Here is a 22,826-nt window from a genome sequence, read left to right as displayed (position 1 = left end):
ATGGACTATCAATACTCTTCTCAAATGTCTGCTGAACTATTTTTAGGGGTTGGAGGCACCAACCTCTCTAAACTGCTTCAAGCTGAGAAAAGACATTGTGGAACAGCAGCAGTTAGTGTGCCTGAGAAAAGGGTCCATCTGACTGCCCACATTTAACACTTAACAGATGACAAAGGTCCAGAACAAAGACAGCCATGCAGCTATAGTGTGTATTCTTGGGGTATGATATGCGGTGGGGGTAATATCTGTAACAGAAAAAGGCAGCTGTTAGCGTTATTATGATCTTACTAAATGTATAATCTAAAGAATGATCACTTTTTCTTTATTGGCTGAAGGGAAACAGCATGAAAAACATCAAGGAATCTTTGGGAAGCTTTGTCTTGGGTTTTAGCAACTCTGAAGATATTGTGGTATTGTTGCTTTTAAAATGCAAAGCTGTTGGTTTGCTGGAAGAGCTTGAGACATTTTTCACTGGTCTGGATAAGTTCAGGATCATTCATCGGGCCTTCTCTATTATAGCCTTGTGAGAAACATCAAAAGTCTAACATCATGATTAACATTAGTTTTGTTTAGTATGGTTAAATACAATAGTACACCTTGCTGGACCATGAACTAGGGTTCTGTACAAATATAAGGTACTTGTTTCTTACATCAGATTCCTACATAGAAAATAAACAACTGAAAGCTTTGTGAATGAAGTTGTTTAAATTCCCCATCTGATTTAAAAATTGAATCAATAAATAAAATCCCTTTGAGTCTTTCTTTTTATGGGATTGCCCAGCAATGCTCCAAGGGTATCACTTAAATATCTGGAATAATTTTCCAAAGCTGTGTGTGAGTTTCAGGACAGAGTATCTGAAATCCTTCTTTAATCAGGATACATGGGTGGTGAGTATATGAGCCCTGAAATTAGTTTTGCTAGGAGAAAGAAGTGTAAGTAGGGTGAAGGGCATAGTGAAATGAACTAGCATGCTTTCCCAGTTCAGTGGCTGGCAGAGGCATGACATGTCCGTATTCACAGCATTCTCAGATGTCAGTTTGGGAAGCATTGGGTGCAGAGTAATTGCTATTTGACTCTGATGTGTATGCAGTTAGGAGGAGGATGCAGTCTCTGATATACTCCACTGCACAGCATAATCCAGTCACCTATCATCTGAGACACGAGGCCTTTGCTGTGCAAGCTGGCAACATGGAGTAGATCCTCAGAGCTCACAGAAGGTGAAAGGAGAGAATATTCAACACAAAGCTGCCCTCTGTCTTTCACATGTAGGCAGTCACAAGGACAGTCTCACGCAAGCATATCTTTCAGGGATGCATGCACACATACACACAATCAGTTAGCATGAACACAAATTTCTGCTTGTACCTCATGCTTTCAGATGAGCTCTGCTAGTAACACATAAAGAAACTGTATTCTGTCTTTTGCCTTCATCACCAAAGTCTTGCTCAGTTCATTCCAGGAACCGCCCCACTACCTCAGAACCCAGAGTCACAGTTTGTAAACTTGTACCTTCTTGTAGTGGGCACGGTTGTCTAGGGAATCCCCAAAGCCATACCAACCATGTCTTATCACAAATTTATAAAGTGTGAGGGGGAAACAACAGGGCAGTCAACTGGCAATCTTACAGTTGCTACGAGGGTACAAATGGAAAAAAAGTCAGGCATCTTGTTAGGAATAGATGTAGGAGAAATCTTAAGAGAGCCTAGAGTTTCAGAGTATGAATTCTTGGCTTTTAGCCAGCGTTAGCAAGCCCATATGCAGGAAATAGAAAAGAGTACCATGGTAAGTGTGAGTTTGAAGATCTGAGATCAGGAGCCCCTGATTTCAGGTGCTTTTTTTTCTTAGGACAAATGATTACACTAGAAATAAGAGGCTGGAAATAAAATACAGTTTTTAAGAAAAGAAAAACACTCCTGATAGAGGAAGTGTCTTATGGAGCTCAGTGAAAAATCCATATAGTGTTGTGCCATAAGAATCACACTCCTTATAGAACATTTACATGGTACCTATGTATCTTGGTTCATCTTGATTACTCTGTTTCTGATGTGAAGCCCAGGTGAGGGAGGCTTTTTAGGATTTTTCCACAAAATGGATTATTTCACATACTTTTGAGCTTTCAGTTTCCAAACCCATTTCTGCACATGACTCTGAGAAACATAATTATGGTTATCACGCTTGTGGGAAGGGTCTATGTAGAAATGATTGGAAAGGATCATTATGGAAACTCAAGGGCTGCTGAATATATTTTACTAGCTCCATCACAGTTAGCTTTTATACTTACATAGGAATGCACAGTGATGCAACTCTTCAAATACTAACTTCAAAGTAAATGTCCTTTCATCTGAAATACATTAAAATTCAACTCTAAGGAAACTCTAATTAAAAGCCTAGAAAACTATATTTACAGGATAGGACCAAATGTTACAGACACAAAGCCAACTCTGAGCTAATTTTCATGCATATCTAAATTATCTGTGTCATCTCCACCCTGCTAGTATTCAGTGATGTGATCTGAAATTTAGTACTGACACATTTCTCCTTTTTGCAAAAAAACTTAAATGGATTTTTCAAAGGCATCTGTGTGCCTGTTGAAGTCAGGTGGTTTCAGGGAATGGTTGATATAGCCATTCAGGGATAAGAGTGTTTGTTTGACTAAAACAAAAGGGTCGGGACGGTGAGAGGTGTGATCAGACCTTGAGCAGGGTTATTAGCACAAACCTTATATAAGAGACAACAGAGTGGTTCCTCAAAGAAACAGTAAGATTTCAATTTAGACCAGAGAACAGTTTAATTAAGATAATGAACTGAAAGAAACAGTAAGAAAATAATTTAAAAAACCCCACACATTATGGACAAGAAGAAGCAGAAATAGGGAAGAAGACCAGGGAAAGCTGGGAGAATCTTGCCAAACAAATGAAAACATCTGAAACTTATATTCTAAGGCAGTGGTTTTCCACTTTTCTGATGCTGTGACCCTTGAATACAGTTCCTTGTGTTGTGGTGACCCCCAATCATAAAATTATTTTCCTTGTTCCTTCATAACTGCAATTTTGCTACTGTTCTGAATTTTCATATTATATCTGTGTTTTCTGATGGTCCAAGATGACTCCTGTAAAAGGGGTCACAACCCACTGGTTGAGAGCCACTGTTCTAAGGAGAACTGGGAACAGTTCCACAATAAACCATGTCATTGGCCTCATAAACAGGCTTGTAATTGTTGGACTCAGCAAGAACATTGGTTCTGCCAAAGTGAAAAATAAACTGTGTTGGGTGTGGTTATCATATGGTCTCCAGGTAGACATGTATCAAAAAGGAAATTTTGAGACCATGTGAGGCATGCACAGTCAAAATAAATGGGTCACAATGCTTCCCCAAAGCAAAAACAGTCAGTGTGAGTCTAATCCTTTTAGTCATTTTCAGGCTTTGGTCCCTGTCACCTAGCTTGGCATCCAATGATGCAGCCACTTGCATCAGCCAAAGCTGTTGTCATTTGAAATCACTATTGCTTCACACCTGTGGCCAAGATGGACCAATAAAGATTATCCTGGAGCTCTTGTTTTCTGCATCCTTGAATGAATCACAATGCCTGTGGCTAGAGAAGATCCACAAACATATTTTCTAGCCAAATGCAGAGCCTCAGATTCAGAGCCTAAGGGAAGAAAAAGTTTCAGAACTTGCAACGACAGGGGAGTGTTTCTAAAAGAAGTTGAGGTGTGACACTCTTACTCATCAACTGAGTTAGAAACACATGTGCTCACAAGCACATGAGCTAAGTATACAAACCTGCGAGATACGTGTGGCTTGCATCCAACAGACTTACAGCTGGCCAGCCTTATTAACCTGTGTTAATAGAATGCTCTTAATTTTTATTCTCTGGCTCCTGCAAATTTCCAGTCTTATGTGTGCCTATAGCAATGATGGGTGCTACTACAGAATCAAAGAAGATTTTCACCGTGAAGGAGGTGTGGTTATCGGTGCATTTTTCCCAATTCATGTATTCTACACAGGCAACAAAGTTCCACATCCATATCTGCCACACTATTTTAAGGATATTTGCTTACAGTAAGTGCAATTATTCACTTTCCTTTTTTTATAAATTGTATTCCGTATGATGTAGGTGGTGTATAGAATCAAATTTTGCTTCTCCTTATGTTACTCACCAGGGCAAACCGTCTTCCATTCTCAAATATCTCACTTAATCCTGTGCACTTCTTTTCTTCTTTCAAAGAAGATGGAAGAAATTTTTGAGTTTGTTATTTTTTATTTTTATTTTAGATCTTATTTCCAAGTGTGCTCATTTGAATCTTGTGATCTTACTTTGCCATGCATTTACAACCACAGGTTTTCCATGTTACCTGTGGTAGGTCTTCAGACGGAGAAGGATTTTATCCAGTGTTGATCCAGCACTATATGGCATTCTAGAACACTAGATGTGTTCCCGTAAAATTTGTCCACAGGCAAATCCTGCCTGTGTTAGATGCCACTGATTCAGGGTGTCAGATTTTGTAGTTGGGTACACTTCTTTGGTACCAAAACACCTCTGCCCGTCTTTGAGTTTTGTATTCAATTCTTCACCTGCCAATCTTTTATTTTCAGGCACATTTTCTATTTTTCTGGTTAGCTCCATTCACTTCTCTTAACTTCTTCCTCTGTGTCATAGTATGTTCCTAAGACACGCTGACCGTGATGTGGACACTAAGCACTAGTTCTGAAGAAGTCATAAATGAAATCCACTTACGTTTGTGTTAGAAAAATATTGGTAATAGTATAAAAGATTAACACACGTTTTGTACAACACACTTCCTAAATTTTTCATACGGAATGTCACACATGAAGGCCTATGTATTCCTAAATACAAACTGCCCAGTCTCTGTACTGTAGCATCTCTATACATTATGTTTATAGAATGGACCATTTGCTCTTGGGTAACAAAGTGGTGTGCTCTTCCCTGGCAAAGACTATTTCTCACACTCTCAGGATTCCTTCATTGCCTGTTGTTCTTTCTTAGTGTAGGGTTCGAACATGTGGACTTTTCCAGCCACTGGCATATCTGTAATTTTTGTCCTTGCTCAGCCTGTGTTTGTTTAGGCAGTCATATTGTCAAGACTTCATGAACGATCTAGTCGGCGTTTTATAGGTAAGCTTCTGGAGAAGTATACCACCCTTGTATTAACCAAGTTTCATCAATTTGTATTGTACTAGTAGAAATGAAAGGTTTGTTATTTTGAGAAAGACAAATGGTTAAGAATAAAACTGCATACATGTAAAAAAGTGTATTTTATATTTTCTCAGGAATTGAAGCAAGCAATAAAAAGACACAACTGCCATTTTTTTCCAAGCATTACTGAGACAGATAAAGCCATCCTGGTCTCTTTCTCTGTGTGCCTCCTCTGGGTATTAGCAGGGGAAATGACTCTACCCCTAACTATGTCTTGACTCTGAGCTCTTCTCTTCACTATTGTCTGTGGAATCATTACAGATCTTCTTTATTATATGAACTGCAGACTTGAGGGCTTTTCTCTGCAGATGACTGCAGTGCTCCTTGAATATTCCTGAAGCCTTTTCTCAAGGTGTATCTTGCCCGCTTTCCTTTACTTCAAAAGTTACTCTTTCATGTCTCCCCTCATATATCCACTGGACTATTTTCATTACCATTTTGTACTTTTCGTTGGCAGTCAGGTCTTTCGGCTACCCCCCTTTCTCTCAAGGTGACTCACAAAGAGAGAGCAAATCATGAAGGTATATTCCAGAACAGCTTAGCATACAAACACAAGCAGCCCATCAGGTAGATACAAACCCGTTTAACGTAAGGTTGTTTGTCAGAGAGCTCTGAGACGAGTACTAATAGTTGTCATCATTAGCAACGTGGGGATTCTTCTACCATTCACAAACTGTCATTTACAAAAGTAGAAGTGTCCATCCTGCCACTGCGTTCACCTTCACTAGCAATTCAGGCATTTGTGAACTGATTCTCTCTGATTAAATAACAAAAAATAAACTGTAGAATATTACTCTTGCATTATTGAATTGAGTAAGTATATAATATCTCCTCTGATTTTCAGTGGATAGTACATGATGCAGGAAATCCTTACAAATACATACAAGAAATTCTCAGATTTCTAATTTTTCCTACTAATGTGTTTGTACATTCTGCTACCATTGTCATTCTACTGACAATACTGGTCAGATTCAGTTATTAAATTTGCATTCTGAGTAGCCACAGTCTTATATTTTGAATTTTCATCTTTCCCCCCAATTTCTTAAGTATTTCATATAGATAAAATTCAGAATAATTATGTATAGTCAAATAACATCTAGTCATTGTAATTAAATATTAGTCAAAATAAATTTTGGACCAATAAATGGGGTACTGTTTTTTAATTCATTGCACATGTAGGATGGAAATGTCATATAACATATTTCTATACTTGAACGCGCCATTTGCTTTTTTGGTTTTGATCACCATTGAGCATTGACTCCATAAGTCAAACTTTTGCATTTTTTTTTTCTGCATCTTTCTTTTTGTGCCTAGCCAGAACCAAAGTATGCTTTCTATGTTTGGTCTTCCTTTCTTTCTCCAGCACTGCTCTCCCTGCTAGGTGGCTGCTTGTCCACCTGTATTTGACCTCTGTGTCATTTTAACTCAGGCAGCATGCCTTGCTTCCTGCTATCCTCCACTGTCCTCTTCCAAACAGCTGCTGAGATTTAATCTTTCCCTGGCTTGGTGTTTTATTTTTTTTTAAACTCTAATAATGCCGTGTTCAGGCTGCATTTTTTATTATGGTCTATGAACTGTACATATTTTTGATGTGCTACATATTATAAAAGAACAGAAACTGAACATGTGATGATCAAATTCCATGATTAATGTTACTGTTTAATATCAGAAAGCCGATATAACGTGACTCAATAACACTGCTCATTAATATTGTTCGGCATCAATAGTCTCAATTCCCCAATAAGAAGGCAAGGACTAACAGAATGAATATGAAAACAGGCTCCCATATTTCTTATCACTCCAAAAACACTCCTTAATGGCAAAAATAGACATAAACTTGGGGTAAAAGAAGGGGAAAAAGATATTCAAAGCCTACAAACCTAAGGATAAAGTTGGTATAACCATTTCTGTATCTGACATAATAGACTCCAAACAGAAACTGGTCAGAAAAGATAGGAAACATCACTATGTGCTCATCAAAGGAAAAGTCCACAAAGAGGGCATTATACTTCATGGTATCTATGCACCAATGCATCAAACACTAGGGCACCCAAGTTCATAAAGATAATAAAGAAAAAGAAAAACGGAAGGACAAAAACAGTACTATAGGTTAAGTCACATACTGACCCTCACACATAGATCACACACACACACACACACACACACACAGAAACACAAACAAAAACAAACTAAACAGAAATGTTTGCATTAACTGACAATGTAAACCAAATAGACCTTACAGATATTTAGGAAGCATTTCACCCAAATACAACAAAATACACTTCCTTCTCCACACTTTATGTAACTCCCTCTATAAGTGATCATATACTCAGGCACCAATCAAGTATTAACAAATACAAGATAATTCAAATAAAATCTTGCATCCAATCTGATCACCACAGATTAAGGCTGAAGAGCAGCAGCAATCCAAAGTTTGGAAACTAAAGAACTCCCTCCTGCATAAAAATTGGCTCAAAAATTACAAGACTGCTAGAATTGAATAAAATTTAACATATAACATACCCAAACCTTCCACAATATCTTTCAAATAATATAAACTATCTTCATGTAAGTCAAGTGAGTGACTTATATGATAAAACTTGAAGATATTGAAGAAAGAAATTGAAGATCAGAAGATACATCTCTCATGCTTGTGTACCAGTAGGATAAATACAGCAAAAATATCCATCTTACCAAAAGCAATTTAGAGATTCAATGCAAACTCCATCAAAATTCCAACACAATTCTTCACAGATCTTAGAAGCACAGTTTTCAGCTTTACATAGAAACACAAAGAGCCGAAGAGAACTAAAACAATCCTGAGTGACAAAAGAACTGCAGGAGGCGCCACATCCCCAAGTTCAGCTAGCACTTTCTATGCAGCCGTAAGTAAAACTAAATTAAAAAAGGCAGCAAGAACTCTGTGTTACCCACAGACAGGGAACGCTAAGTATAAGCGTGTTAGAAAGTCTATGACCAGACTGTGTTCAGATGAGCAGTACATTTGTGACAGCAACATCAACAGACTGCCTCACACTGTGGCCCCTTAAAAGGTACGGAAAGGAGGTCAAAGGAAAAAGTTTAGGACAAGGATAGCATCATTGTCTTTAGTAAGATATAGCATGGAAAAAAAGGAATAAAATTTAATTCTGCTGTTGATTTTTTTTTTAAGAAACAAGAAAACAGGATAATATTGGCACGCGCGCGCACACACACACACACAAAACAGAAATGTTGATCAATGAAATTGAATTGAAGAAGCAGACTTAAATCCACACACATATAGATACTTGATTTTTGTTATAGAAAACATACACATGGGCTGGAGAGGTGCCTCAGAGGTTAAGAACACTGGCTGTTCTACCAAAGGTCCCGAGTTCAATTCTCAGCAAACACATGGTGGCTCACAACCATCTATAATGAGATTGGGTGCCCTCTTCTGCCCTGCAGGCACACATGCAGGAAAAACACTGTATAAATAATAAATAAATTTTTTTTTTTTAAAAAAAAAAAAAGAAAACATACACACAGGCTGGAGAATGGACAGGATTTTCAAAATGGTTCTGTAAAACTCAATGACATCATACAGAGGTATCCAAATAGACTCACACGTATCACCCTGCACAAAACTCAACTCCAAAAGGATCAAAGATATAAACATAAAACCAGATATACTGAACCTCACAGAAGACAAAAAAAAAAAAAACACCCTCGAATTATTTGGCACAGTATAAGACTTTTCAAACAAAATAACAGTAGCATAGGAACTAAAACCATCAATTAAAAAATGGTATCTCACAAAAGTGAGAAATTTCTGACCATGAAAGGACACTGTCATTTGGACAAAGCAGCAGCAAACAGTTGGGAAAAGTTTGTTACCAACTACACATCTGATAGATGGCTAATGTCCAAATTATATAAAGAACTTGAAAACTCTGACAGAAAGAAAACAAATAACCTAATTAAAATGAGGGGGCGGGGCTCACAGAGATCAGAGAGCCTGTATGAGTCTGACCTAGGCCCTCTGCATATATGTTATGGTTGTGTAGCTAAGTGTCTTTCTGGGATTCCTAACAGGGGGAGCAAGGACTGTCTCTGGCTCTTTTCCTGCTTTGGGGACACTTGTCCTCCTACTGGGTTGCCTCATCCAGCCTTGACGTAAGGGTATATGCTGGACTTATTGTAACAGTTTATACCAAGTTTTGTTGATGTCCCTGAAAGGCCCTCTCCTTTTTGAGGGGAAGAGGTGGGTGGAGCTAGTGGAGAAGGGAGATATGGAGGGGAAAAGAGGAGAGGAAACTACAGTTGGTATGTAATATGTGAAAGAAGAATCGATTTTTAAAAAGGGGGAAAAAAGAATTTTACTGAAGCCAAACAAACTCTAATATTCTTTTTAAAAACTTGGGGTAAAGATCTAAACCAAACTCTCAAAAGCCTGAAATGACTGAATAACACTTAAGGAAATGTTCAATATCCTTAGCCATCAAGTCAGTACAGGCCAAAACTACTTTGAGATGTAACTTTATACCTGTCATAATGGTTAAGATAATAAAACAAGGAACAGCTCATTCTGGTGAAGATGCTGAGTAAAGGGAACACTCTTCCATTACTGGTGGAAATGCAAACTCAAATAGCCACTACGGAAACCACTGTGGTATTTTCTCACAAAGATGGGAATCAGTCTACCTTAAGATCCAGATATACCATTCCTGGGCATATGCAAAAAGGTATATGCACACTTGCTCAACCATGATTATTGCTGCTCTCTCTGCAAACCAGCCAGAGACAGGAAACAGCCTAGATATGTTGCAACAAAAGAATGGATAAAATATGGCATGTTTGCACAATACTGTATCACTCAGTTGTTTAAAAACTGACGTCATGAAATTTTCAGGCAAATGGATGGAACTAGAAAAAAAAAACCTTCCCAAGTGAGATATCCCAAACATATAAATATGTTATGTATTCACTTATTACCTGCTAACTCAATCATAGCTCAGCTATAAGCCATAGAAACACAGAGGTTAGATATACAGTAAGAGACTACAAGGAACAGACAGACCTTGTTAGAAATTGAAAGTAGAATAAATAATTATGGATGGATAGTAGAGTGGTGGAACAGGAAGATTGAGTGGAAAGAAAGAAGAATGGGGTGAGGGGGAGAATAAGGGGAGAGACAGATAAATATAAGGCCATTTGAGAAGTATTATGAAAAGCTAGGACACTAGACATTTCCTAAAATATATAGATATAAAGATGATGTAATTGATATAGTTAAATAAGAGGGGATGCAAAGCCACAAATGACTATCTCTTGTCATCAAATGAATCTCCCATGCCCCGAATTGGGTTGGTGGCCAAAGAGGTCCCTTATGATCACCAAACAACCCAGGCTGTCTCCAAGACTATAGTTTACTCTCCACAAACTGACAAAAAGTCCCCATTGCTTAAGACAACAGCTATAGAACTCATGAACATGGTTCCAGGTCTACATAGAACCCCTAAACATTAGTGCCTTTCATATAGGAAGGTACCCTGTATGCTACCAAAAAAGAAACAACACCAAGCCAGCACAAAGCCTTTGATATACAGTAATACCCTGCATGAAAGATCAGCTAGTGCAATGGTGGCGCAAAGGTTGTGGGAGTGACCCACCAATGTCTGATCTGAATTAAGGCTTGCACCATGAAACAGTCTCCATGAAATAGAATGCATAGCCGGCACTGCTGGCATGACCAAGCGTCTCTGTCTAGATAGGACAGGGAGCTAGGTAAAAGCAAATACAACTGTTCAAACACAGAAAGGCAGCAATAAAATGATCCCTAGTGGCCTCCTGATATAGTCATAGGCCAGTGCTTTGCTCAACCATCATCAGAGAAACTGCCTGCAGCAGCTGAGAACAGATGCAGAGAGTCACGGACATTCTGCAGAGAATGATAGGCCTCAGGACACTCACCACAAATGGGATTTTTCCATCAAACCCCTCCCCTCAAGCCTCAGGGAAGCCAGCAGAAGAGGAGGCAGACTCTACAACCCGGTGGGGCTGGAGGACACCAGGAGTACCATGGTCTCCAAGCCAACATTATCAAAGCTCTTACGAACTCACAGAGACGGACGCTGCCTGCTTCAGTCCTCCACGGGTCTGCATCAGGACCCCGTTGATTACATTTTATGGCTTCAAGTTTAGTGTGTTCCTTGGATTCCTGAGTGTAAAAATGAATGGTGCTTTGCCTTCTGTTTGTTAGTTTTACCCAATTCCAATGCGTTAGTTTTATTTTATCTTATTATATTTTATTATTATCATTTAGAAGCATGATTGTTTTTTAATGAGACAGAAATGGAATGGATCCAGATGGAAATGGAAATGAGCAGGAACTGGGAGGGTTAACAGAGGGCATTCTGAAGTGAAGAAATACTATGGTTTTTTTTTTTTTTTTAAAAGAACTTCAATAAAGTGGAAAAAATTAAAAATTTACTATAAATCATGAAAATCAAAATATAAAACACAGGTTTCTTATGCTTTAAAAATACTATTGTTATTTGTCCCTTTTTTTTCTCCCTCTGTATTTTCTCCCTCTCCCTTTTCAGTTCAAGTCCCCTTTCTTATTTTTCCCATTTCCCCTTTAATAGCTCCTGGTTTCTTCTACAATTCCTTCTGCCCTCCCAACATGCTCAGTTTCTATCTCTTGGCTCTAACAGTTACTTCAAGTTAACCTACTTAAATCTAAAGATGTGGAGGTAGGATCCACAAAGAGGAGAGAGCACAGGGCAATTGTCTTACTGAATCTGAGTTATATCACTTAGAATCCCTACACATCAAACTGAAAGAAAAATCACAAAAAAATAGCACAGAAAAAGTGTAAGAACCAGAGAAACAGAATGGTTGTTTGGAGAATAGTGTTGTCTAGACAGGAAGGGATGCTGTACCTGCCAAATTTTGCCGGTATTGTGACCTAAATAAGACAGGCAATCAATAGCTGCTGGTTAATAGGTGGAAAATCAGTTGTCTTCAGAGACCAGTGTCTTGATTGGTTATCCAATCCCAAGTAGGATTTTTAGAATCTTACTTGTTTTATAATGAGAGAGGGTCAGAAAGGGATGGATTGGGCTGGCTGGATGGGAAAGATCTGGATAGAGTCTGGGTTGGGAAACCCTAATGTGAATTTATTTTATCTAAAATTTTTTTCAATTAAAATTTTTGTACACAAATATGTCCAAGAGTAAAAAATAAAATATTTTTATCTTGGGAAACTGGGTGGCTCAATCTACAATTATTGCTTTTTATAACTGTAGAAGCAGAAAGACAAAGATAAATACACCAGGAGATGTGATGTTTTGTGAGGCAGTGTTCAGATTCATGGGCAGAAGTTTTAGTGTACCCAACATAGAAGGTAATATAAAGTGAGCTCCCCTGGGACTGTCAAAAATGGGGTCATACCTTCAGCATCTCATCTCAATCTAATGAGATATCGATAGGGGCTGGAGAGATGGCTCAGCAGTTAAGAGCAGTGACTGCTCTTCCAGAAGTTCTGAGTTCAATTCCCAGCAATCACAGGTGGCTCATGACCATCTATAAAGGGATCTAACGCCATCTACTGGCGTGTTGTATGTGCAGCAGAACACTTACACATAATATCTTTAAGAAATAGGAGATACAAGGACATATTTCAGTCATGTAAACGTAATATTAAGCATGACATCACACTAAATCTGCAGCTGTGTGTAGTCTGTCTTCATTCTGCGTGCTTCTATGCCATCCATACAGGTATAAGTTTAAGAACTACCAGTTTCTTCTGGCTCTGGTGTTTGCCATTGAGGAGATCAACAGGAATCCCCATCCTTTACCCAGCATATCTCTGGGATTTGATTTCTACAATATTCCATAAAATGACACACACATTTTAGTGAATGTCCTCATTTGGCTCACAGGGCTGAGCAATCCCTTTTGTAATTACAACCGTAGAAAAAGGAGCAAGACAGCTGCTGTGCTTACAGGAACATCACCCGCAACTTCTGCCTACATCGGCACACTGCTACAACTCTACAAATTCCCACAGGTAAGACAAAAGGTGTGAGAAAAGAGATCCGAATCTGCTGTTTGGACATTTCAGATACTGCAGTGATAAAAGAGGAACACTTAAACTGCTCAAGTATCAAAGAGGAAGGAGCTAGGCAATTGATGATGGATCCATATTTTTCTGGTTTGCAGTAGACAGGAACAGAAGTCTGGACCAATGAAGATGGCTGTCAAACTGGAAGAACTGTCATTAATTTACTGTAAATATCTGACATAGAAATCTGACTTTAAAATCAAGATGAAAACATCTTCAGCCCAACCATCTCCATATGCTGTTTCATGGCTAAAACCATGTGTGATTCAAGTGTCTTTCCTTTGTGTTCTATTGTTTTCCCATCAGCTTACATTTGGGCCTTTTGATTCCACATTGAGTGACCAAGGTAACTTTAACTTTCTCTATCAGATGGCTCCCAAAGACACATCTCTTTCACTTGCCATTGTCTCTTTGATACTTTATTTCAACTGGAACTGGGTTGGTCTGTTCCTTCCAGATGACCACATAGGGTCTCAAATACTAACAGATTTAAGACAAAAGATGGAGAGTAATAAAATGTGCATTGCTCTTGTGGAAATAATCCCAAGGACCTGGACTTCATTTTCCAATAAATTCTGGAAAAATATAGAGAAGGTTTAAGAATCATTGGCCAATGTTATCATCATTTTTGGTGACATTGATTCTTTACATGGTTTAATGCGAAATCTAGGGCAACAGTTTATAACATGGAGAGTCTGGGTCATGAACTCTCAATGGGATGTTACCAACCATGCTGATTATTTCCTATTAAATTCATTCCATGGGAGTATTATCTTTTCACACCACCATGAGCAGATTGTTGAATTTACTGATTTTATTAGAACAGTTAGTCCTTACAACTACCCAGAAGACACTTATCTTCCTAAGTTGTGGTTTTTGTTCTTCAAATGTTCATTTTCTCAACTTGACTGCAAACTTTCAGAAAACTGCGAACCCAATGCCTCCTTGGAATTCTTGCCTGGACCACAGTCTCCACGAGATGAATCTTCAACAAGTTCAAAGGCAACCATATGCAAGTGGTGAAGAAATGGATTTTTTTTTCTCCTGGTAGGTAATAGCCTTCGATTTGAATTCTAACATTCTCAATGTTAGAATTTGAAAATTATAACTCTGAGAATTTGAGAAGGTACCAAGTTAGGTATTCTACATTTCCACATATTTTGTTAAGAATCCCTGGAGAGTCTGTGGTCACTAGCTTAGTCAGAGTTCAATGTAGATTCACTTATGGGTATTGCTGGAGTATCAAGCTCAGCTAACAAAAAGGACGTTTCCAGTCAATATTAAGTTTGTGTCACAAATAACCTCATAATCTTCTCATGATAATCGTTTCCATAAGAAAATATTAGAGTGCTTCCTTCAGCAGCACATATGCTAAAATATGATTGATGCAGAGAAGATTAGCATGGCCCCTGAGCAAGGATGACATGAAAATTCGTGAAGCATTCCATATTTTTTAGTCCCTGGAAAAAAGAGAAAATATTAGAATTTCCCCATATACTGCTCAAAGAATTAATAAAAGTATATTTTAATATAAAATTTATTTTATTTATTCCATTTAACCTCTTGGGCATTTTTAACAGTCATTTTAGAGTGAATGCTTCTTTTTTATTATTAATTTATTTACTTTACATCCTGATTGTAGCTTCCCTCCCTTCCCTCCCTTCTCTCCTCCCAGTCCTACCTTCTCACTTTCCCAGTCCCTACTCCCCCTCTCTTTCTCTTCAGAGAAGAAGAGGCCTCCTACGGGGTGAGCTTTCTCACCTGGCATGGGTCTCAAGCTGGCCTAGTTATTGGCTGGCCATTCTTTCAATTTCTGCTCCATCTTTATCCCTGCACATCTTGTAGGTCTAAAGTTTTGTGGCTGGGCTGATGTCTCCACCCCTCTTTTGGAAGTTGCCTGGTTACAGGAGTTAGCTGTTTCATGTTGCATATTCTTTATTTCTGGCAGTCTTAGCTAAGGTAACCCTCAGAGCTTCCATTGTCCTAGGTTTCTAGCTTGTCCCAGAGATGACCCCCACCCAACCAATTCCAATCCTCTCTCTCAGTTCTCTTTCCCTCTGGAGGAGGATGTAGATCTTTAAGTGAATTAATGACATAGCTCATTACAACATGGTAGTAGTACCTAAATGATCCCTTATTTACCTGTTAGACATCAGTAAGTCCACTTTACACACTGAATGTCTGCATGTCCTCTGAAAGTAAACAAATGCAGCTTGCTATTCCAAGAGCTGAGAATTGCTTGAAGCACAGTAACTAAGTTCTTACCCTTCCTTGGTCCTAATTCTTCTCTTGCTGCATCTCGTTCACTAAGACTCCACTGCTCCACCATACGAATACCTACATTCATGGTTTGTTTTACACCAAGATTAGAAACAACAAGAGACTTCCTATAACAGCGTTCTTTTCCATCTTTTTGGCCCACTTTAACACAGGCTCACGCATCCTTTTCAGCTTCATCATTTCTTGCAAAAGACACATGTGGGAAACAATATTTTCTTAATAATTGAACTTACCACAATAACAAAACTGTTTCCCATTGCAATGACATTTGATTTCTCACTCAAGGCCCAAAAATGTATATAGCTACAAGAAGGGAATAGAAAAACATCCCTAACAATAAAGGATATTTTTGCACTCCTGATTATCTTAAATGGAAGTGTGTTGTTTTAAACACGTTTCCTAATCTTCAGTCATATATAGATTAGTTTCTTGTCAATTTGACAGTAATTAGGGACATTTAGGAAGAGAGAACCTCAATCTCTTAAATATTCCACAGGCCAGTCTATAATGTAATTCACTTAATTTAGTTTTCACATTATAAAACCATGTAATATTTTTGTTTTATTACTGTGATTAAATACCATATCCAAAATTGCCTTTTTGAAGAAAGAGTTTATTTTGGCTATGGTTCTGTTGGTATGACAGCTAATTGCAGCCATGCCAGCAAGTGACAGCTACAGAGAAAGAAGCAGAAACCTGAGAGATAACATCTCTATTAACACACAGGAAGTAGAGAAAGAACAATGGAATTGGGTAGGGCTTAGCATTTCAAAATCTTTAACCTCTGAAATAATTTCTCCAACAAGTCTATACAAGTCTAAAATTCCAATAATTCCCCAAGTAGCCCCACCAATGAGGAAATAAATATTTAAACTATGGGGAACATTTTTTTTTTTAATTTAAACTACCACATAGAATCTGTATTAGAATTCCTTCATTGTCTCTAAGGAAATCACAGGTTCATTTTGATTCCTTGCTTAGAAGTTCTAGTCCATCATCAGTCATTGTTTTCCTTTGATATGTCTAGAGAAAGAGAACCATTTAGCATGCATAGTTGTATGTCACTGGCTTGTCTGGCTGCTGCAACTATAACTAAATTAACTTAAGGAAGCACTTATTTTGGCTGACAGTTTGAGGATGCAGTCCATTAGCTTTGCAAATGCATTGGTTGTAGGAGCGTGGGTGGCTGTTGATACCACATTCAGACTCAGGAATTGGGTAACAATGAATGCAACTGCTTACTGTTTCCTCCTTTTCACTCATTTTGAGACAACAGCCAATGAAATTGTAGCACTCACTTTTAGAATGACCCATTTCATCTCTGGCATAATTTTATCTCTGGTAAAAATCCCTCACAGAAATGCCCAAATATTTCTTTCTGTGATGATTCTAAGTTCTGTCAATTTGACAAGCAAGGTTCATAATCATGAAAGTAAGAGCTGCTCCATCATTTAACCAGTAAGTACAGAAACAGGGTCAGTCTTGGGCTTTTCTAGGTCATAGCCCCAGTGACATCACTTCCTTACACTTGTCCTTAATTTATTAAGGTTCCAGATTGTCCAACACTTTGATAATCTTCAGACAAATCATTATACACAAGCACATGTTCACCATACGCCTTTCAGAACCATTTTTTCCATTGGTAGAAATAACATTTTAAAATAAACTGTATAATACTTTAAAACTGTATTTACTAGATTTTCTATAAAACACTGAGTATTAGATAATTTGATTTCATTCTTCTGAGGTTCCTCAGTCTGTGTGCAGTCAGAGCTGCCAGCCTGGATTCAGGAAAGCCACCCGGGAAGAGAAACCTTCCTGCTGCTTCGACTGCATTCCTTGCCCACACGTTGAGATTTCCAATGAGACAGGTAAGTGCAAGTTTAGCACAGAACATTTCTATCTCTCCCCATGATCCTGCAAATAAAATTCCTAGAGGAAATAAGACACAAAACTTTTTCACATGAATTTAGTAAGAGATGTAATTGTACATGTAAATAAATCATTAAAAAGTAGAAAATAAATGGAAAATAAGCACTTTCAAAATAAGTGAAAAGAAAAGAGTCAGGAAGATTAGCTTTATAGTATATCCTGAGAACAGGGTTTTTTGTTTTTTTTTAATGACAAGATAGTTTAAGGAAACAAGGAAACTTTAATGAGACATATAAAGATAAATTTTATTTTGCTATAATAAATGTAATAAAGTGTTAATATCAACAAAGTAATACTGAAAATCTAGTGATTAATTCAGAGTTTAAGAAATTCATAAAATTTTGACATAATGAAAATTTGATATAGACAAATCAACGTGCAAAGCTTTAAAATTAAATATGAAATTAAAAAAAAATTAAGAGCAGGATACCAGAAATTTTATTTTTGAAGTTCTAAAACTATTTCAAAAGTTTTATATCTATGAGAAAATAGACCATTTCTCAAAATTTTATGAAAACACTTTCACTGGAGTACTTTTAAAATCTTAAAAAATGTAATACTATCTGTTTACTAAATCTCCAGTGGTGAATTAACAGAAGTAGGACACACAAACATTTTATGGAACCAAGTAAATTTCCCATTTCTGAGAACAGCATTATATGAAAGAATATCAAAAGACATTCTTTCTTTTCTGTAGAATTCACAAGTCAAATATGATAGAGTTGTAATTGTATAGGGGATTATATTACTCACTAAATAGATTTATGCAACATAATGCACTAATCCATAAGAGAAAAGACAAAATATGTAAGTAGAGAGAAAAACCATTAGGCTTGTTTGGTTTATATCACTAGAGAAAAGATGGGTTGTATGAGAAGCAACTGATAGCTATGGCTATTGAAAGAGGGGTGCCTCTTTCTTTAGTGATATGAATTCTGAAATGCTACCCATTTTCAGTACATTACTTCCACTCTTGTATGCACTGATAACACTGAATGGACTTAGTGGGTATTAAAATTGAAAAGGAAGAGGTAGGAAGCACATTGAGTTAAAAAGAAAACATGACAGCATCAGAAGGAAGGAGTAGGAGTGCAGAAAAACAACAACAATGGATTGGGTCCAAACACATTAAATATGAATGCATAAATATTAAATAATACATATAATATCAATGAGGTGGACTGTATGTATTTAGAATAATTCCTGATTTAGTGCTTTTTTTCTTGTCCCCAAGAAAACAGTGTAAATTAATTTACATAAGAAACCTATGAACAGGCATTGAGAATGACTTTCAACAAAACGATTGCCTCAGCATAAATCAGTCACCTTCATTTCTGTCTAGATGTAGATCAGTGTATGACATGTCCAGAAAGTCACTATGCAAACACAGATAAGAATCACCGCCTCCAGAAAACTGTGAGTTTTCTATCCCATGCAGACCCCTTGGGGACAGCTCTTACCACAATAGCCCTGTGCTTTTCTTTCCTCCCAGCCATGGTTCTTGGTGTCTTTGTAAAGCATAGACACACTCCCATTGTCAAGGCCAATAATTGGACCCTCAGTTACATACTGCTCATCACACTCAGTATATGCTTCCTCTGTTCCTTGCTATTCATTGGCCAGCCCAACACAGCCACCTGTATACTGTAGCAAACCATATTTGGAGGTGCATTCACCATGGCTCTTGCCACTATGTTGGGCAAAGCTATTACTGTGTTCAGAGTCAGTTTTCCAGGGAAAGTGATGAGGTGGTTAATGATATCAAATGCCCCAAACTTTATAAAATTCCCATCTGTACCTTGATCCAACTTGTGTTCTATGGAATATGGATGACAACCTCTCCTCCCTTTATTGACCAAGTCACTTATACAGAACATGGACAAATCATTGTCTGCAACAAGGGCTCAGCAGCTGCCTTCCACATTGTCCTGGGATACCTGTGTTCCTTGGCATTTGGAAGTTACATCATGGCTTTCTTGTCCAGGAATCTGCCTGACACATTCAATGAAGTCAAATTCCTGTCATTCAGCATGCTGGTGTTCTTCTGTGTGGGGGTCACATTCCTCCCTGTCTATCACAGCACAAAGGGGAAGGTCATGGTGGCCATGGAAGTCTTCTCTATCTTGGCTTCCAGTGCAGCACTCCTTGGCTTCATATTTGCCCCTAAGTGCTATATTATCTTGTTCAGACCAGAGAAGAACACAGTTTACCATATCAGGGACAAAAGAAATTCCAGAATAAATAACCCCCCCAAGCCCTAGTTAAAAAAATTAACTTAGTACCTATGTTAACAAATATAAGAATTAAAGTGGGTTCTACATCATTCTAAATGTGTGTCACACAACTGTAGTATGTGTTTGATTCTATCAGCTAACATTTCTTCATTTTAAATTATTGTTTATTTGTCTTGAAACAATTGATTCTTTTTATTCATATTTGGAATTCACAATGTACTTTTTGTGAGGATAGGACCTCACTAAGCTCTCCTGAAACCTTCTTTGTGGACTATATTTTGAGTTCACTGAGAACTGCCACTGTTTGATGTGTAAGGACAGATGGCATCACACCTGGCCCATGTAGAATTTTTGTATCCTCCTTCAATATAGATTATAAATTTCCATCTTATCCATTTAATTTGTTTATGAGATATATGCATATTATCTCCTCCACTTGATTTGGTACAGTTTACCCTAAGAAAATTTTATATTTTCCTCTAATCATTTGTAGAAAAAGAAACCAATAATTATATATTTATATTTTATTTATTTTATATTTGGCTTTCAATACACCTAAATTGTACATGAATATCAATGTGTTCCTAAAGCACTTACAACATTTTACTAAGTTCCCATGCCTTCCTTTAGGTTTATATGCTTATAGTGAAGAATATTAGATCTGAAAAATTCAGTGTAATCTTCATGTCAAAGAAAAGATCAATAAAACTGATAGACATTTCATACTGTATGATATTTCTTCTAGCAATCTGTTACTCTATAACCCTTTGTACAAACTTTCAAAAATGTGTTGTTAGCTCTATAATAGATCAACAAGAAGGTAATCATGTCAAGTACTGGGAATCTAGCCAACTACCAAAGACTAGTGAAGTCTTAGATCTTAGAGGAGAACCTACAATTCTCAGTTTACTAGAACAGCACAGTCCCTAACCACAGTCAAATATTTGTCCTTATATCAATAAGTAAACTTATCCTTATCAATGAACCTTCTTTTTGAAGAAGATGCAGATCATTAAAGAAAGCCACAAGTAATCAAAATGCACAGTTGTAGAGCTCAATTCCATGTGATGCATCTATAATACAATCCCCCTATCAAAATCTCACGTGTATTTGCAGAGGAGAGGTCAAAAAGACTTTAAGAGCAAGAGGATCATGGGAGGGTTGCTGTGAGATTGTGTCATCTAGTAATGTGAGGATCTACACCCATCATGTCTCACCACCAGACTGCCTAAACAGGAAGTGAGCAAAGACAACAATAACAGACAAGCTGATGTGAAGGAGTGCTTATGTCTCTTCACCTCTATACAAAGAACTACAGGCAACTAAGGAATGATGAAAGAGGGAGCAATAGTGGTTCTCAATGAAGAGAGCACTAATTAGTTACCCAAAACCAAATGGTCATTCCTGAAAACATACATAGTAGTAATATTATATAGACTGGGCAGGTTATATTCAGGACTATGTATGCACATACACATACATATATGCATATGACATCGATGAATTTCAAAAGCAGCCATGGCTTTGAGAGATAGCCAGACAAGGGATGTGGAAGTATTTATTGTTGAGGACAGAGAGGGAAGGGTAATATCAGTATAATCTCAAAAGAAATCGGCGCTTTGCTATATGTAGGCATTTGAAGTTAGCAGGCCTACTCTACATTTTTAGGAGGGCTTCAGTTCTTCTTAATAAGTAATTAAATATATTATGTGTATATTTTCCTGAAAGTCACATAAATCATATGTTTAAAAAAGGCTTGAATTTATAAGAGAAACCGGGCAATGAATTAATCTATAGTTGAATGACAGTGAAAATATGGATGGCTGTATCATCTTATTTGTTGGTTAAATGTAATAGTAAAAATTGAGACTACAACTGTATGCAGTATAGACAATTTATGTTTTAGAAATATGTTCATAATAATAATTGAGTTTACTATTTAAAGATAAGGGCTACAGTCTACTGGCATCCTATACTGTTCTACAATGCAGGTAAAAAGTGAGTTAAATAACAATAACAAAAACTATGTTCTCAAAAAAGAAAGTACCAGAATCCTACAATTTTTTTATTGTTATAATTACTTTCCAGTGGGAGACACAAAAAAATGTCTATCCCTTTTCCTAAGCTCCCAAAATGAGATCTAATACGAAGCAATTTCTCTCTATAGAAGCAATGGATTTCTTGGGCTTCCTGACAGAATACAAATGAGTAAAACAGACCATTGATTCTTCCTGGCTCATATAGGGACTCCAAGTGAAAGATAGAGTTAAAAAAAAAAAAAAAGTAAAACCTGGAAGGTTTGCAAGGGTGGAGGACCAGAAGCCTGAAAGTTTATCAGTATCATAGCTTCTTAAATAACTTCTAAAATGAGGAAGCTCCTATATAGCCATATCTATGGAATCCCCTTTCTAGATCCATCCCCCTACCTTTTTAGAACCGCTTTCAGACAGGTATAGAGATTTCAGTTGATTGAGGAGCAGTTGGATACTCATGTTAGTTTAGAGTAGGGGCTTTGGATGGGAAGACTGTGTGATAAGATAGAGATGAGAAGAGGAACACTCCCACAGGTGTTCCATTGCAGAGGTGCAGATGAGACTGTGGGATTTGACTTGGGAGAATGGAGAGGGAAATGAATCTGTACTGCACTTCCCTGCTTCCCTGGCGGGAGTGGCCTGTACAATCCCAGGGAGGGACTGATGGAGTGGAAGCTGGGTAAAAAAACTCACAGGGCTGGGAGGCTGATTAAATGAGGATGATCTCTGGGATTCACAACAGATTTGTGGGATGGGGGAGTGGGGAGGGAAGGGAGTATTAGTGTTTGTTGTGCAAAATAGAAAGCCTGAGTTTAAACACCCTTGGAGAATTCCTGATGTGTGACACAGAGATTCTCTGCAAGATTCTTGAGGTGCATGGGCCTTGCTAGCACACCAGCCCAGCCTACATGATAAGAGTCAGGACAATGAGTGACTCCTGCCTTCACATATCAATAAATATCACTCTCGAATTTCTACTTCTCTGGTTTATTTTGGTCATTCACATGCTGCATATAGG

The 22,826-nt window shown here is 37.6% G+C and overlaps 1 long non-coding RNA gene and 1 other non-coding gene across 2 annotated transcripts; one reads left to right on the top strand and one right to left on the bottom strand.

The window, feature by feature from the left end:
• Positions 1-12,551: 12,551 nt before the first annotated feature.
• LOC132648018 (uncharacterized) lies at positions 12,552-17,651 on the bottom strand. The gene is made up of 2 exons (XR_009586368.1): positions 15,472-17,651; positions 12,552-14,789 (listed from the first exon to the last, which is right to left on the bottom strand). It is a non-coding gene; the product is annotated as an uncharacterized LOC132648018 (long non-coding RNA).
• Positions 14,677-14,783, top strand: LOC132648176 (U6 spliceosomal RNA). The gene has a single exon (XR_009586553.1). It is a non-coding gene; the product is annotated as a U6 spliceosomal RNA (small nuclear RNA).
• Positions 17,652-22,826: the final 5,175 nt, after the last annotated feature.

Source organism: Meriones unguiculatus, chromosome 15 (assembly GCF_030254825.1).
Source record: "Meriones unguiculatus strain TT.TT164.6M chromosome 15, Bangor_MerUng_6.1, whole genome shotgun sequence".
NCBI classification, from domain to species: Eukaryota; Metazoa; Chordata; class Mammalia; order Rodentia; family Muridae; genus Meriones; species Meriones unguiculatus.
The sequence above is the reverse complement of the archived record's forward strand: the minus strand, read 5'-3'. Positions and strand labels throughout refer to the sequence as shown.